The sequence below is a fragment of the Phocoena sinus genome, chromosome 13 (assembly GCF_008692025.1).
Source record: "Phocoena sinus isolate mPhoSin1 chromosome 13, mPhoSin1.pri, whole genome shotgun sequence".
Classification (NCBI taxonomy): domain Eukaryota; kingdom Metazoa; phylum Chordata; class Mammalia; order Artiodactyla; family Phocoenidae; genus Phocoena; species Phocoena sinus.
The window spans coordinates 84,057,565-84,074,005 of NC_045775.1; the positions used below are offsets into that span (position 1 = coordinate 84,057,565).

General features: G+C 44.8%; 1 protein-coding gene across 9 annotated transcripts in view; it reads right to left on the reverse strand.

The window, feature by feature from the left end:
* The window catches only part of AFF3 (AF4/FMR2 family member 3), a 618,492-nt gene extending 602,687 nt beyond the window's left edge, over positions 1-15,805 (reverse strand). For 8 of the 9 annotated variants that reach the window (XR_004352729.1, XM_032652348.1, XM_032652347.1 and 5 more), the window contains exon 1: positions 15,681-15,762. The gene's annotated coding sequence lies outside the window, so the exon portion shown is untranslated. Of the gene's footprint in view, positions 1-15,680 lie in introns of all 9 variants that reach the window. The other variant, XM_032652346.1, reaches the window with a different exon arrangement.
* Positions 15,806-16,441: the final 636 nt, after the last annotated feature.

Consider the following 16,441-nt stretch of genomic DNA (forward strand, 5'->3'; position numbering starts at 1 on the left):
AAAGGTATTTGGAGATATACCTAGAAAAACACAGGGTAGAATAAGAAGGATATTTTGTGGTCTAGGAGTCTGTGGTTCTAATCCAGACCCCTGGTAACAGTGGAAAAAATTTGCAACATGGCAATTGCATGGCAGGCTTAGAGGGAGGGTAAACAGTGTAGATTTGAGCAGAAGGATGGTGGGGAGATAAGGGATGGAGTTCTCTAGGAGAAAAGAGGGACTGAATAGAAAAGACAGGCTTGGGAATATTAACCACAAGGGCAAATAATGCAAGAAAAACAACACCAGCCAGGGATCAGTGGAAACTCCAGGGATCGGTGGAAACTCCAGGGATCAGTGGTAGGGTGAGGAATGTATAATACAGCTGAATGCATAATAAAACCATAATTCACACATGAAGCAAACTAAAGTGTGGCTATATTGGAGGATAAAAACAACGAGAGAGAAGATCCATTAACCCTTGATTCTGGGAACATCCTCTCTTGACTGGCCCAGGGGTTATGATGTTAGACTTATTAAGTGACTTGATCAGTGGATGGATGAGCCATGGAGACTTGGCTGCAAATACAGGACTAAGGGTACAGTCAATGTTTATCTCACAAAGTGGGACGTGGAAGGTGGAGAAAAGGGCAGGGGCACCTTCATTTTCTAAAGTGAGGAATCAGAGAGATAATATTATCAAAAGTTGATGAAATGAGAAATACAGATTTAGTATAATACTTCAAATTACAAATATAAACACAGGAAGAACAAAGATAATAATATAGATGTCAAACACTGGATATGTCCAGGGTTCTGGGAGAAGAAGGGTGGTGGTATTGAGATAAATCCTCTCCTTTCACATTGAGGAGTCTGTAAATAATATCTTTTATTAATAAATTTTAAACATAGAGGGAACTATACTCAATGTTTTGTAATAACCTGGAAGGGAAAAGAATCTGAAATATATATATGTATATATGACTGAATCACTTTGCTGTACACCTGAAACTAACACAACATTGCGAATCAGCTATACTTCAACTAAAAAATATAGAGTGATATTCACGTTGTCTATACGGAGGCAAAAGCAGAAGAATTGAAAATGGAAACAACCTCTTAGAACCGGGTCCTTGTTTGTCTCATTGGTCTGATGGTGTATCCTTGGTACCTAGAACCTGGCACACCTGTTTGATAAATGGTGAAGGAAAAGAAATTGACTCTGGGAAATGGTGCTGGAAGTGGGGAGAGGAAGAACCAGAGGCCGTCCCTTCCCAACAGTGAATGGTTAGCAGATATTTGATGAACAAAATTATAATTGTAAAAATAATTATCAGAAGAATGGAGCAGGCCGTGCATAGCGGTGGTTTCCTGGGGGACGTGACCAATAAGAGGAACCTGAGCAGGATCCAGTCAGGTGAGGGAAGAGAGCTCCAGGCTGGGAAACACATGCGAGGTTTCAGGCAGAAGGAAGACCCCGGTGGCTGGGGCAGAGTGGGGTGTGGTAGGGAAGCTCTGTGTGAGCCTGGGGAAGAGAAGGGGCCAAGTCTAAGAGGGTTTTGTCGGCCACATTTAGGATGCTGAGGATTTACTCAAGAAATGACATGTGACTTGTCTGTATTTCATTATCACCCACGAGGCTGGGAACTTCTGGCTCTGGGCATGCACTTGGGACCAGAGTTTCCAAATAGCTCTTTGCTCTACCTATCAGGAAGGAACTCGGCTTGCGGATTTGCTTTTCAGTATCTGATAACTTTGAGCTACCAAAGAAGAGGAAAGTGTTTTTTCTTTTAGATAACTGAATTGAATATGCTCCACGTATTCCAAATATTGTGTGCTTATTGCAGACATCCAACCAGATGACCTGAGGACTCTGAGGGAAATGGCTACATGTCCTCGACACCAAGGTGATGGCGCTTGTCAGGACACTGAGAAACCGTTTCAGCAGGGAGGCAGAGGAACAGTCTCAGGGCCGTCAAGGCATTGATCAGCAGCAAAGTGCACTCCATTCAAGAAGCTGGAGGCGTGTTTACTGGGCTCTCCCGAGCCTGGGGCTGGGCCAGACGCCAAGGAACACTGTGCAGATGTGAGCTCTACCCTAAAGAAGTGCCTATTCTTGGAAGACAGAAATAGATGTGGATGAACACAGATCCAGATTCTCACAGAGCACAAATGCTGCCCAGGGATTAGGCTTGGTGCTCTGGGAAGCTGAATGAACTCTTCCAATCTACCAGTGTCCCCGTTAGTGCACTGAAGCCATAATTTACTCAGTGACAAGGCTTCTCGGTGCTTTCTAAGGCACTTAACCTACTCCCAGGATGTTGGTTGCACGTCGGGGGAATCCGGCTCACTAATATTTAACACTTGGCATAATTATTTCTCCTTGCATAATACTATTTTCCCCCGAGAAACTCAAAATTATTACATAAGAAATGTAGAAATATAAGTCTGTGATTTTTTTTTTTTTAATAAGATGTAGTCAGTGGCCCCAGGGAATTTTTGTAGCGAAAGCCTCTCAAATCAATTATATTTTCTCATTTCGGGTTCTAATAATTGAATATTTTATTTTGATATTTATTTAATCTCTCTCCAAATGAAAAGGTGGAGTTCTGTTGACACACCGAGAAAGGAGAGGATTATTAATTAAGGTTGTTTAAAGTCAAAGATGAAAACAGTGCTGACACATATACATTTGTTTCGATGAGCTGTCAGGCTGCTCTGGGAGACTATATGGGTATTGCTGGCCATCCTGGTGGTGGGACAGGGGTGCTGCGTCTCCATCCTCTGTAGGAGGTAAGTCTGCAGTCACAGTTTCATCAAGTCAGAGAAAAAGTACCTGATGCACCCAGCCAGGTGTTTAGTGATGATGGGTAAGGAATACCATGTTCAGAAAGGTTGAGGACACTTGCCCAGGGCCACACGGCTGGTTGGTGTGCAGAGCCAGAACCACACTTGGGGTGGGAGGTCTTTGATTCCTGCTGGGCACTTCTTTCTGACTCCCTGACCCCAGGACCCACTTGGCCTGACTCTGAGCTTCAACCGTTGCACTACAATCCCGCTGCACAGATGTTCTGAACGTCTGAATAAACAAGGCCGGACAGGAGCAGCCCCAAGGCGGTCCCTGCTCCCAACCTGATGCTGGTGAGTTACCCAGACGTGTAGAGAACTTCCAGGATGGGGTGCAGCTCAGGCAGGAGTCAGCATTAGTCAGCAAACAGTCACGGAGCAGGTAGATCTTTGACCCTCTCTTGCTAGCTCACTTTCTCAGCTGGGGACTCCTTTCTCACAGGTACGAACAATACCACCCCTAGTTCTCTCTCTCACTCATTCTGTCTCTCCTCTCTCCCCTCCCCTTGCCCACTCTCATGGGAAAAACTCTCCAGAGGCTTCCAATGTTTTTAATGCTTGGTTAAGGACGGCCGGAGTGATCCACTTATGAAAGGTTCATTTCGGAGTTAAAGCAATGAGTTTTCCAGAGCCTGCCTCTTCCAACCCACACCACTGGAGATGAATAAACGATGGTTACTGTTATTGGGCCCAAAGGATGCTTTGAATACAGGGAACTATGATCTGTCTGCCTAAGTCAATCTCATATTCTTTTCTCTATTCCCTGTGACACCAGAAGGCAAAATGGGAAACAAGGGCCAAAATCACAAAGAGGCTGATTTTGCTTTGAAAGGAAGGATTTTCAAGTAATTGAAACTTTGGGAAAAAAGGAATGGCCGTATCAAGGGGCTGTGAGGTTTCCATTGTCAGAGGTAGTTAAAGAGAATGAATGGCTACTTATCAAAATGTACTGGAAAAGGAGAGTATGGTTAGAAGAGATGACCTCTGAGGTCTCAACACTGAGAAATTTAATTTGTTTATCCTTCCTATGGACACATTTCTGGAGTTGGGTCAGAGGTCAGGGGTCAATGGTCAGGCACCTCCAGTCCATCTGTCGCCTTGGCTAACCCAAGCTGCTCGTCCACTTGCTCCAGCTAGGAATGTGTGGGCTGTGGCAGCAAAGAGAACAGATGAACAGAAGACAGGCTAAGGGGTCAGAGCTCCCTGATTCCAGCTACAGCGCCACTCTGGTCAAACTGAGCAGTGGCAAGCACTTAAAAAAATAATAGATCCTTTGGTTTAGTTAACGTCTTTATTGGAGTATAATTGCTTTACAGTGGTGTGCTAGTTTCTGCCGTATAACAAAGTGAATCAGCTATACGCATACATACATCCCCATATTCCCTCCCTCTCACGTCTCCCTCCCACCCTCCCTATCCCACCCCTCTAGGTGGGCACAAAGCACTGAGCTGATCTCCCTGTGCTATGCAGCTACTCAAAGGATCTATTTTGATGAGATTCTAAAACAAGAATCCCTAATGATTTTCTCCCCTCAAATCACAGGAAAATGTGGCAGGGATATCATCATATCATTTGAATGTGTACCCACTTGCCAATTACTCTGGATTGATGCTTTCTGATGTCAACAATCAGCTGAACATAAAATCTAAATCATATATTTGACACTTTATTCAAGACCAAAAAAGACTGGCTATTTAGGCAAAAACATCAGCTTCGTAGTTTTCCTGGCCAATGTGCTATCACTAAGCGGATGTGTATATTAAAACAGTTGACATTATGAGCAAGTAATGGTCAGCCCATTCCAGTGGGCAATTTACTCTCCGGGAAACCAACAAGGCCTGTGCTAGATGCACGCCCTTTTCCAGGTTACTCAGAGCCATTCAGAAAATTACCATTGTTATTCACAAAATGCTCCACCAGTCTGAGGAATTAACCCTCTTCCCAACATGTCTCGTTTACTTGTTCTTCAAGTAATAGACATGTTAAAGCTGATGTGGGTCCAGTGTCTAAATAATAAAAAAGCTGCTTTTTACTGAGTGCTTGATGTGTTGCATACAACCTCATTAAGTCCTCACAAAAACCCAGATGTGTTATCATCCCTATTTTCACTGAAGAGTAGACTGAGGCTCAGAAAGGAAAGTCATTTGCCGGTCAGAATAGCCACCATCGAAAAGTCTACAAAAAATTAATGCTGGAGAGGGTGTGGAGAAAAGGGAACTCTCCTACACCGTTGGTGGGAATGTCAACTGGTACAACCACTATGGAGAACAGTGTGGAGGTTCCTTAAAAAACTAAAAACAGAGCTATCACATGATAAAGCAATCCCACTCCTGGACATATATCTGGAGAAAACCATATCTGAAGAGATACATGCACCCCAATGTTCACTGCAGCACTACTTACAATAGCCAAGACATGGAAGCAACCTAAATGTCCATTGACAGAGGAATGGATAAAGAAGATGTGGTACATATACACAATGGAATATTACTTAGCCATGAAAAGGAACGAAATTGGGTCATTTGTAGAGACGTGGATGGACCTAGAGACTGTCATACAGGGTGAAGTAAGTCAGAAAGAAAAATATCATATGATATCACCCGTATGTACAATCTAATTTTGTTAAATGATACAAATGAGCTTATTTACAAAACAGAAACAGACTTACAGATGTCGAAAACAAACTTATGGTTACCAAAGGGGAAATGTGGGCGGGAGAGATAAATCAGGAGCTTGGGATGAACACACACACACTACTATATATGAGATAGATAATCAACAAGGACCTACTGTATAGCAAAGGGAACTCTACTCAATACTCTGTGATAACCTATATGGGAAAAGAATCTATAAAAATGAATGAATATATGTATAACTGAAGCACTTTTTTTCTACACCTGAAACTAACACATTGTAAATCAACTATATTCCAATGAAATTAGGAAAAAAAAAAAGAAAGTAATTTGCCCACAGTCATACGGCAAAGTGTGAGATGAGTGATCATTAATATCCTTTTAATTGGGAGGTGCAGCTGGGATTTGAGTCGAGGTTGTACACTCATCAAAGCCTTTACACTTGGCCTCTTTGTGGTTCTGCCTCTTACAACTTGTGCTGTCTGTGAGGAGGAGGTGGGTCATGGCCATGTGTCACTGGCCGGAATCTGTGTCCTAAGGGAGCCGTATGGTGGACGTTACACTTTCAGGAGCTCCCTGTCAGTTAAAAGCATGTAGCACGAATGATTAAGATGTAGTCTCCCAACTTGGATAGGGTGCACAAAGAAGTTTCTAGAAGCTCACCGATACATTCAGTGTTAATGGAATCCATGGTCCGATCCTCAGTTTGCAGATTGTCATCCTTCCTAAAACTGATGTGCCCAAGACTGCTATGTGGCAAGGCTCCAAGCCAGCTCTCTGTTCCCAGCTCCCTGGCATCACCGATTGCTGTCACACCAACACTCCCCTCACCCAGGCCTGGCCTGGGTACATGCATGAGAGACACCTGCTCCTAAGGGTCCAGACCGATGGGCACAGGGCTTGGTGAGATGCTGGTGCCACTGTGAGAACTGAAGGAAAGGTGTCCCTTCCTCCAGGCGAACGGAGCGTAGGCTGGATTTTAGCCCCTAATCACACACTCAGCTATGTGCCCCTGTGCAGGTGGCTGTCCACACGAACCTTCCTGCAGTGCATGGTGTGTTCATTGCCTCAGAAATAAAAGCCTTGTCCATCAATAGTTTCAAATAGTGATTTCTAGGAAGCCTCAGAGTACAGCGTTTTCTGGAGCTCTTAGGAGGCATGTAAGCGAAGTCACTGATGCAGTTGGGGTGACGAGATTGCTGGGCTGCTAGCAGCTTCCTGAAGCATGTGCTGCCCCATCAGACAACCTGACCGAGGCGCCGTCAGGACCGCAGAAGTGTCAAGTGTAGAGGGCAGGAGGGCGTCTGCCCGTCAAGAAGGCTAAGCGCTTACTCTTTATTGCCAAACAAAGATTGTCTGGCATCTCCTGAAGTACAAAAATATAACTGCAGGCCAGACAACAATAAAGATCGAATAACAGGCTCATACCATCAATGGCCAGCCATTCCACAGCAACGTTCTCAGTCCAGAGTTTCTCAGACCCCAGATGGTAAACATGCTATTTACAAAACAAAAAGATGGACTCAACAACTCTGTTCCCCAACATCCCTGTTCCTTTAAGAAGAGGGCAGCCCACCACTCCTGTGAAACATAGACCCCACGGCCGCACTTCATTACACTGTTCACCAAACTGAGGAGGCGTCCTTTCAGTGTGTCCCTGAGTGCTTTCTCAGCCCTTAAACTACTCAAATGAGTATGATTTTGAGGTTGGTATTATTGATGTGATGTAAGAGCAGTTTTTCTGGGAAAGGCTGGCTTTTTAAATAGATTTCTCAAGAATCCAAGGGCTCCTGCAGCACCTTTTCTTCATTATATTTATGAGTCAATGAGGGAAGACGGCAGAGTGCAGCCTGTGAAGTGGTGCAACACTTGCACCCCAGGGAATTAATGAATGGATGGATGGATGGATGGATGGATGGATGGATGGATGGGTAGATGAATGGATGGATGGATGGATGGATGAATGGGTAGATGGATGGATGAATGGATGGATGGATGGATGGATGGATGAATGGATGAATGCATGAATGGATGAATGGATGAATGGGTAGATGAATGGATGGATGGATGAATGGGTAGATGAATGGATGAATGGATGGATGGATGGATGGATGGATGGATGGATGGATGAATGGGTAGATGAATGGATGAATGGATGAATGGATGGATGGATGGATGGATGGATGGATGAAATAATGAATAAACATTTAAAACCCCATGTATGTGTCATGCATGGCATTTGGAGATAATAATATTAAAAGCTAATATTTATTAAGCAACATTATATGCCAGACACTTTTCTAAGAAAGGTACATATATTTGCTCATTGAATCCACATGCCTTCCCCTTTTACAGAACTGGGTAGCTTGACTGCAACCACACAGCTGGTGGAATTTTTATTCTGAAATGCTTATTAGGCTTTTATATATTTTCCTTTTCTGAATTTATTTGACAGAGTTCTCTCTAATATTAAGGATTGTCTGTGCTCATTTTATATTGAAGTATCTTTCCAAGTTTGCTATTCATCTTTTCATTGTGTGGTGTTTTTGACAGAGTCAAATCTGTATTTTTATTTCTACTTCATTTATTTAGTATCAGGCTTACAGAAACCCTTCTCACCCCAAGATTATTTAATCTTCACCTGAATTTTCAATGTTTATTATAATACATTAAAATCTTTCTAGAACTTATTTTGGTTTAATGTATTAGGTATGCATCTAACTTTCCTCTCCTCCCCCCACCCCAGCTGTTAGACAGTGTCCCAATATCATTTAATGAAAAGTTACCTGTCCAATCATTCATTCAACAAATATTTATCCGGAACCTTCAATGAATAGACATTTTCTAGGTCCTCGTGATACATTACATTCTAATGGGAAGAGGCAGATAATAACAACTAAACATTTGATAGTAAGATGGTGCTAAACACAACCGACAAGAAGGGGTTGGAATGGCTTTCTTAGTCAAGGGTTGTCAAGAAAGGTCTCTCTGAAATGGTAACATTTGGGTAGAGACCTGAAGGAGGTGAGAGGTGACCCGTGCACCCCGGGAAGGGCACGCCAGGCAGAGGGAACCACAGGCACTAGACCATGAGGTGGGATTACACTTGGTTTGTTCACATCATAGCAAAGGGGCCATGCTAGGTGAAGTCGTACCACTAATGAGGGGAAAGGGTACTAGAAGTGAGGGGTGGCAGGAGTCAGACCCTGTAGGACCTGACAGGTCATGGTAGCACTTTGGATTGCTAATGGTTGAGTGTAGCGGACTGCGTTTCCCAAAGATGGCCACAGGAACACCCCGTGTGTTTTTCTGCATCATGACATTGCCCTGCCCCCCGTCAGGAGACTCTTCAACCTCTTCGAATCTGGACAGGCCTGCTGACTGCTTTGGCCAACAAAATGTGGGCAGAAAGGATGCTGTCCCAGCCCCTGCCTCTTGTGGCAGCTTCCTCTTCCCTGCCGTCTTAGAGACAATCACAATGGAGGAAGTGCACAGACCTCAAGACCGGCATTCTGTCCAAGCCACATGGAGAGTCATGGAAGATGAGGAGTCACAAGTGTGCCAGGATGTGAGGGAAGAAGCCACCTTAGAAGGGGTCGTCCTTCCAGCCCCACCAAAACTAAACTGCCCCAATGGCTGACCCATGGGATCTTGAGCAAAACTGAAAGTTTGTTTTAAGCCACCATATGTTGGGGGTACTTGGTTATGCAGCCATAAATAACTGGAACACGGAGGTAAGGAGGGCCATTGGAGGGTTTTGAGCAAACATATGATTTGATTTCAGTTTTACAAGAATGCCTCTGGGTCTGTGCCGAGAACAGGATGAAGAAGGAGCATGTGGGAAGGAGACCAGTTTGCAGAGCAGGTGAGAGACCCAGGAGGTTGAGTGCTGAGAAGGGATTCAACTCTGGATATATTTCAAATGACATGTGAATGGGATCTACTGATGGATTAGATGTAGGCTGTGAAAGAAAGAAGTGAAGATGGCTTCAGGGGGCTGGCCTGACCCTGGAAGAATGAAGGGATCATCTGCTGATGGTGTGAGGAAAACCACAGGAGGAGCAGGACCGGGGTTGGAGAAATCAGGAATTCTGTTTTGGACATGCTAAGACTGTGAGGCTGAACACACATTCAAGTGGAGATGCCGAGTGGTGTTGGACAGCGGGGTTTCTGCTCAGAAAACAGGTCTGGGCTAGGAGAAGTCATTTTGGACATTGTTAGTGTTTCAATGGTCATATTGGACCAGATCACCTGGGCAGTGAATGCAGACAGAGCAGAGATGTTGGAGGACTGAGCCCTGGGCACTCTAGCATCTAGACACAGGAAAGAGTTGGAAAAGGAACCTGAACAGAAGACCACTGAGATAGGATGAGAGGGAAGAGAAGGATGTTCTGGAGGCAGAAAAGAAGGTATTTCAAGAAGGAAGGAAGAGTTTACTGTGTCAGAGCTGCTGAAGAATCAAGCTAAATGAGGACTGACCATTCATTCTCGATATGAGTGCCCTCATTCTTGCTATTACTGATTCCAAAAGGTGCTTTTATCACACACTACATTTGCATGTGCATGAATGCGTGTGTGTGTACTTTCTCTTCTCTCCCATTGATCTGTTTATCCATCTGGAACGATATGACCACTGAAACTTTCATAGTTGAAAAGGCAAGCACCATGTCTGCCTCCACCTTTTCTTCAAAAATATCCTTGTTATTCTTTAGAAGTTTCGATTGGAATTTTATCAAGTTCCCCTCCGCCCAATGCATTGGAAATTTTATTTTACACACTTTTTGCATACAAATCAGGTTGGTGAGAATTCATATTTACTTATCTAGTTTCCATATGCCCATGTGTTTCCATTTCAAAAAATTTTTTTAATTAATTTTTATGGGAGTATAGTTCCTTTACATTGTTGTGTTAGTTTCTACCATATAGCAAAATGAATCAGCTATACATATACTATTTCTCCTCTTTTTTGGGTGTGTTTCCATTTACATGCTTTACATCCCTAAGTAGATTTTTTTTTTTTTGTAAAGGTCTCATGTGTTTCCTCTTAAGTTCTTTTCTAGATATTTACATTGCAGTGGCTTTTATGAATTATATCCCTTCTTACTGGCTATTTTTGCTGTAAGAAATCTATTCATTTTGTATGAAGAATTCTCTTATTATTTCTAATGATTTTACAGGTGATGCAAGCAGATTTCAAGACGTTTGCTATTGTCATGGGCATGAGGCCTCCCATCTTTGGAATCATAGAGCCAATGTATAAGACTGTCCCAATTTCTGCTGATAAAATCATCCCTAGTTTGGAGAATGGGATTTAATGTTTTAGTATTTCAAAGTGTTTCCCAAAGAGCTCCATGATTCCCAGGTGCTCTGGGAATGATTGTAGCCACACATCTCAAATTGTCCCAGAGAGTCCCAATTTCAAATATTTTTCCCTTTGTTAACCCTTGAGTCAGACCATATGTCCTTTGATCTTTGCTTCAAAAAATATTGTCACGGTCTTTAGAAACAGGGACAGCCCAGGCAAAGTTATAACATATGGGATGTTTTCCCTCGGAACCCCTAACTTTCCTCTTAGAATTCCTCCTGGTTATGTGTGGGGGGGGCGTGCACACACACACACACACACACACACACACACACACACACTCTGGTGTCCTGGAAGAAAATGATTTCATTCAAATATTAGCACATGTCCTGCTTCTGTGAAGCCTAGACTCAGGCTCGCCCTAAGGCCAGCTGGAGTGGAAGGTTTCAGAGCTGGGGAGCCTGGGTTTGAGCCCCATGTCTAACTGTATGGACTAGGTGAGCAGGTCACTTAACCTCTTGGAGTCTCTGTCCTCCATATGTAAAAGGAGTGTGTAATATCTACACTGGGGGACTCAAAAACTGACCGTGAAATGCTTGACACGGGTAGGAGCTACGGAGAGAGCACCGATTCCTCTGATTTACAAGGAGGGTCCATCTTCTTGCTCAGGTCCTTAGGAAAATCCCTCGGTCTCCTACTCTACTCCCAGCTGTAGAAGCAAAGCGTCCAGGACAAGGATTCAGGAAGCAGCGGGGGCTCAGTTTCCTGATTCTCCCTTGTGTACACCTATCTGTACAAACATCCATCAAAGGCTGATCTCTCCCAGTGATAACCAACCAGCCACCACTTAGAGACTGCTGGGCAGGAACCATGTGGAAGACGCTCGTCGCTTTTCGCTGTCACCTTCCAACCGTCCACCCCTTCCTATTACCGCTCCAGTCTTCCTTTGGGGGAGGCCTCCCTATGCATAGCTTGAAGTCACATGGATGGATCTGACCTTTCCCTGGGGACAGGCACGTGACCTAGACGCAGCTCATCACTCTCTCCCTTCCTTCTGGGATCCTGTATTTTACATAAGTGATGCCCCAACGTGGGAACAGTTGAGGTCATATCTGTTACAGTGGTGGCCACATTACGTGGCCCAGCCTGTGCCCCCATTTCCACTGCTGTGGTACCTAATGGTGTTCTTACTGGTTCTGCTGCCTGGACTTCATATCTCCTTGCTTGTTGCTCTTTAAGCCTGGTCATCCCCCCAGATTGTTCCAAAAGATGGTCTTTTTGTTCAGCACAGCTCCACGTGGTTTCTTTCCCTTGCAACACGAGCACGGCTGATGAGGCCAAATTCCCAGAGAAAAATAAGAAAACAATTCTTCCCTTCACAAGCATTCTCTCTTACTGTGGTCAACATCCAGGACTTGGGAGAAAGGTGAAATCTTAAAACACATCACTAGGGCTCCCGGGTGGCGCAGTGGTTGAGAGCCCACCTGCCGATGCAGGGGACACGGGTTCGTGCCCCGGTCTGGGAAGATCCCGCATGCCGCGGGGCGGCTGGGCCTGTGCGTCCGGAGCCTGTGCTCCGCAACAGGAGAGGCCACGACAATGAGAGGCCCGCGTACCACAAAAACAAAAAAGAAAACAAAACAAAAAACAAAAAAACCACAAAAAACTGACAAAACGATGGCACTAAAGGATTTGTAGAACAATCACTGCAGTTTAATTTCGACTATTTAAAAATGGAAATAAATTAATTTTCCATATATGACACTGGTTAAATGAATTATAGAATATCAGTACCAGGCAGTGCAAAGCAGTCATTTGAAAGAATAAGTTAAGTCATACTTAATGACGTGCCATGAAGAACCAACATCATTTTTACTTTTCCTTTCCTTTTTAACTTGCCTTTACTGAGAGTCACTTTCAACATTTTTTTCTTACATGAATCAGAAATATATAATAGCTATAGAATTACCATATGATCCAGCAACCCCACTCCTGGGCATATATCCAGAAAAGACGAAAACTCTAATTCGAAAAGATACATGCACCCCAATGTTCATAGCTGCACTATTTACAATAGCCAAGACATGGAAGCAACTTAAGTGTCCATCGACAGATGAATGGTTAAAGAAGATGTGGTACATATATACGATGGAATACTACTCAGCCATAAAGAAAATGAAATAATGTCCTTTGCAGCAACGTGGATGGACCTAGAGGTTATCATACTAAGTGAAGTAAGTCAGGACAGAGAAAGACAGATATCATGATAAGACCTTATATGTGGAATCTAAAAAAATGATACAAATGAACTTATTTCCAAAACAGAAACAGACTCACGTACGTAGAAAACCACTTACGGCTACCAAAGAGGAAAGGGGGGAGGGATAAATTAGAAGTCTGGGATAACAGATACACACTACACGATAATACAAATAGGTAACCAACAAGGATCTACTGTGAAGAGTAGTAGCACAGTGAACTAGATTCCAATATCCTGTGATTATCTATAATAGAAAAGAATCCGAAAAAGAATATAGATAGACAGACAGATAACTGAATCACTTTGCCGTATACCTGAAATATTGTAAGTCAACTGGACTTCAATATGATAGCATTTTACATGTGTAGCCTCACTGAAATCTCATAAAACCTTGTAAACTCCATAGGGCAGTTTATTTTACCCACTTTACAGATAAAGAAAACCAAAGCGTGGAAGATAGAGTGACTTATTGAAGGAGTCCACCGGCTGTCAACCTCAGGAGGCAGGGTGCAAGCCTAGAGGTTCTTCCTCTGAACTGCAGAGGCAGGAATAGAGGGTCTGGAAATCAGGGATCAGCCATCCAGCTCCCCGCCACACCTTTAACCCTCAGTGTGACTTTGAACTTGTTCTTGATTTCCTGAAACTCAGCTTCCTCATCTGGCACATTCCATTACCACTTAGCTCACATTGCAGAGGCGACACGAGGGCTAGGAGCAGAGTCTGGAGAATAGTTAGAGCCCAGCTCTGCCACGCTTAGACCGGCTCTCAGCTTCTTCTAAAATAGGCAGCATCCCATAAGGGCTCTGGTGCAAGACACGAGAGAAGGCATGTAACACGCGAGCACATGCTTTCCACATGAGAGGCACTAAACACAGGCCATTTAGCATCACTCGGACGCCACGGTTACACGTATCTGCCCTTGGTTGCTGTGCACATGGACGTACAACATGTATGAGAGCTCCTTTCCCACCTCCTGTTCACGACACCTCTGCAGGGTAAAGGACTGCATGTTGGTGTCATGGCTCTGACCTCTTATGCGTCTCCCCAACACCCATCTACATAGCCCCACTTCCCACATTTAATCTTTGCCTCCTACCATTTCCCTTCAAATGTGACAGCTTAATTGCACAAAAACTGATGACAGCAGTAACAATAATAATGGCCGCCAACACTTACGGGGCCCTTTCAATGTGTCACTCTTCTGAGCGCTTTACATGTATTAGCTCATCTAACCCTTATTTAAGAGGTAGAGACTGTTGTTGTACCCATTCTACAGATGCTGGAAACCCAGATGCGGGTGTAGTGACTTGCCCAAAGTCACAGGAAGTGTTAGAGTTGGGACTTGAACCTAGAGGTCTAGCCAATAAGCAATGCACGTGTTTTCCATTTTCCAGATGCAAAATACATAAAAATATGCATGGCATATCTGAACACAAAGCACAGATAATGCCCAGAGCAAGGGAACAGCAGTGACAGAAACAAAACCCAAACCTCAGAATGTGGAGTCTTTGTGCTACTTTTACTCTAATAATCTCACTTTAGTGAGACAGGCAACCTTGACAGCCTTACGTAAGGCAAGGCGCTCTTCCTTAACTTTGCACCAAGAGCCCAATACTTTGAATAAAGGGGGTTATAAAACACATATCCCAATATGATTTCACTTTTATATTTGTAAAACTTTAATAGCAAGGAATTCACATTTTAGGAAAAGAAATCTCTTGTCATACCATTAACTCTCTAGTTTCAAAAATACAGACACGGGGCTTCCCTGGTGGTGCAGTGGTTGAGAGTCTGCCTGCCGATGCAGGGGACACGGGTTCGTGCCCCGGTCCGGGAAGATCCCACATGCCGCGGAGCGGATGGGCCCGTGAGCCACGGCCGCTGAGCCTGCGTGTCCGGAGCCTGTGCTGCGCAACGGGAGAGGCCACAACAGTGAGAGGCCCGCGTATAGAAAAAAAAAAAAAAAAAAAAAAAATACAGACACTATTGCTATTTTGTATTATATATGGGTCTTTATGTATCACGCGTGTATGTCTGTCTATACACATAATGTAGCATGTGTATGTGCATGATGTGTACACACGTGCACACACACAGACATTATGTGCTGTGCAAGGAATACGAACAGTGCTGTCAGCCCCTGCCGACGAGGAGGCCGTGTGTCCTGAGCCACTTCTGCGGGAGCGGCGGTGGCCTCAGGGTGAGCCCTGCATACTCTCTCCTTCCTGTGCACTCACTGGAGCCATGCACTGGGGTCCAGTCTGTGACCATATACATCATGGGCTCTTTGTGTGCGGTGTAGCCGATGGCCTAAACGGAGTTCAGACACACTCCTCCGGAAGCCTACAGGGCCGGCCACCGTCACGACTGTGCGTGTCCACGCTCAGACCCAGGTTGTGCATTCTTTACAAGCTATCCCCACGTGAATGCTGTGACCTTTTGGGACCACCTTCCAAATCTGCCTCTCCAATTGGTCCGGCCGCTCACCCAAGCCTGGGTTCTCTCTGTGGAGCAGATTGAGAGTCCCCGCTGCCTGGCCCTGGGGAGCTTGGGTCAGGCTCCTCTGGGTCACCCCCTGAAGGCTACAAAGGAAAGGTCACTTCTTTTCCACCCAAGGCAGCCCGAAGGGCCCAGATGATCTTTGGCTTGACCTTACCTCTCAACTCATGGGCTCCTTTTCTCCTTCTCCCAAATAAGTTGTGCAATGTCTTTCTTCAGAGGCTGAGGGTGCAGCTCTCTCCTCTCTGGCAAGCTTTCTGAATGGCACTTTCCGTATAAACAGGAAGAGTGCGTGTGGTCACCACTGAAGTGTGCAGGTGTTGATAGAGGATGTGAAAGTGTGGAGGCGAGTGACTAACCCAGCCAATGGCGTTTCCCCACCAGGCACCCAGCTGGCCGCCTCTCACCCACAGCAGGGCAAAAAGATCTACCAGAAGGCTGGAAGCAGCAGCCTGCACCCCACTCTGGGGGACCACCTGACACAAACCAGAAGAATGTGGTCAGGGAGGCCAAGGAGAAGTTCTCTGTTGCTCTACTCCTCTCCCTAACTCTATGCAAACTCTTTAAAAGAATCCCAGGAAAGTTTCTGAACCCCTTAAATATATTCTTATCATCAGGTACACTGACTTTGATAGGGTACTTGACTTGTCCGAAACTCTGCTGGTTCTCCCAAAGTGCCTGGAAATCCAAGAGATCAGAACCAAAAGCCTCATCCTGCCTCTGGACTGTAATAAGACTTCTAGAACTTTCTAGGGCCAAGCTGCACCGGGAGAGGAGAAAGAGCATTAGATGAGAAGTCAGACAACCCAAGCCTGCTCTGCTTGAAGGGTTTTTACCTTCTCATCTCCATCCACCAGTAGGGCTCCCTGCTCCATGCCCTCGCCTCCCCCTGCCCCACCCCACTCATCTCCGGAATTA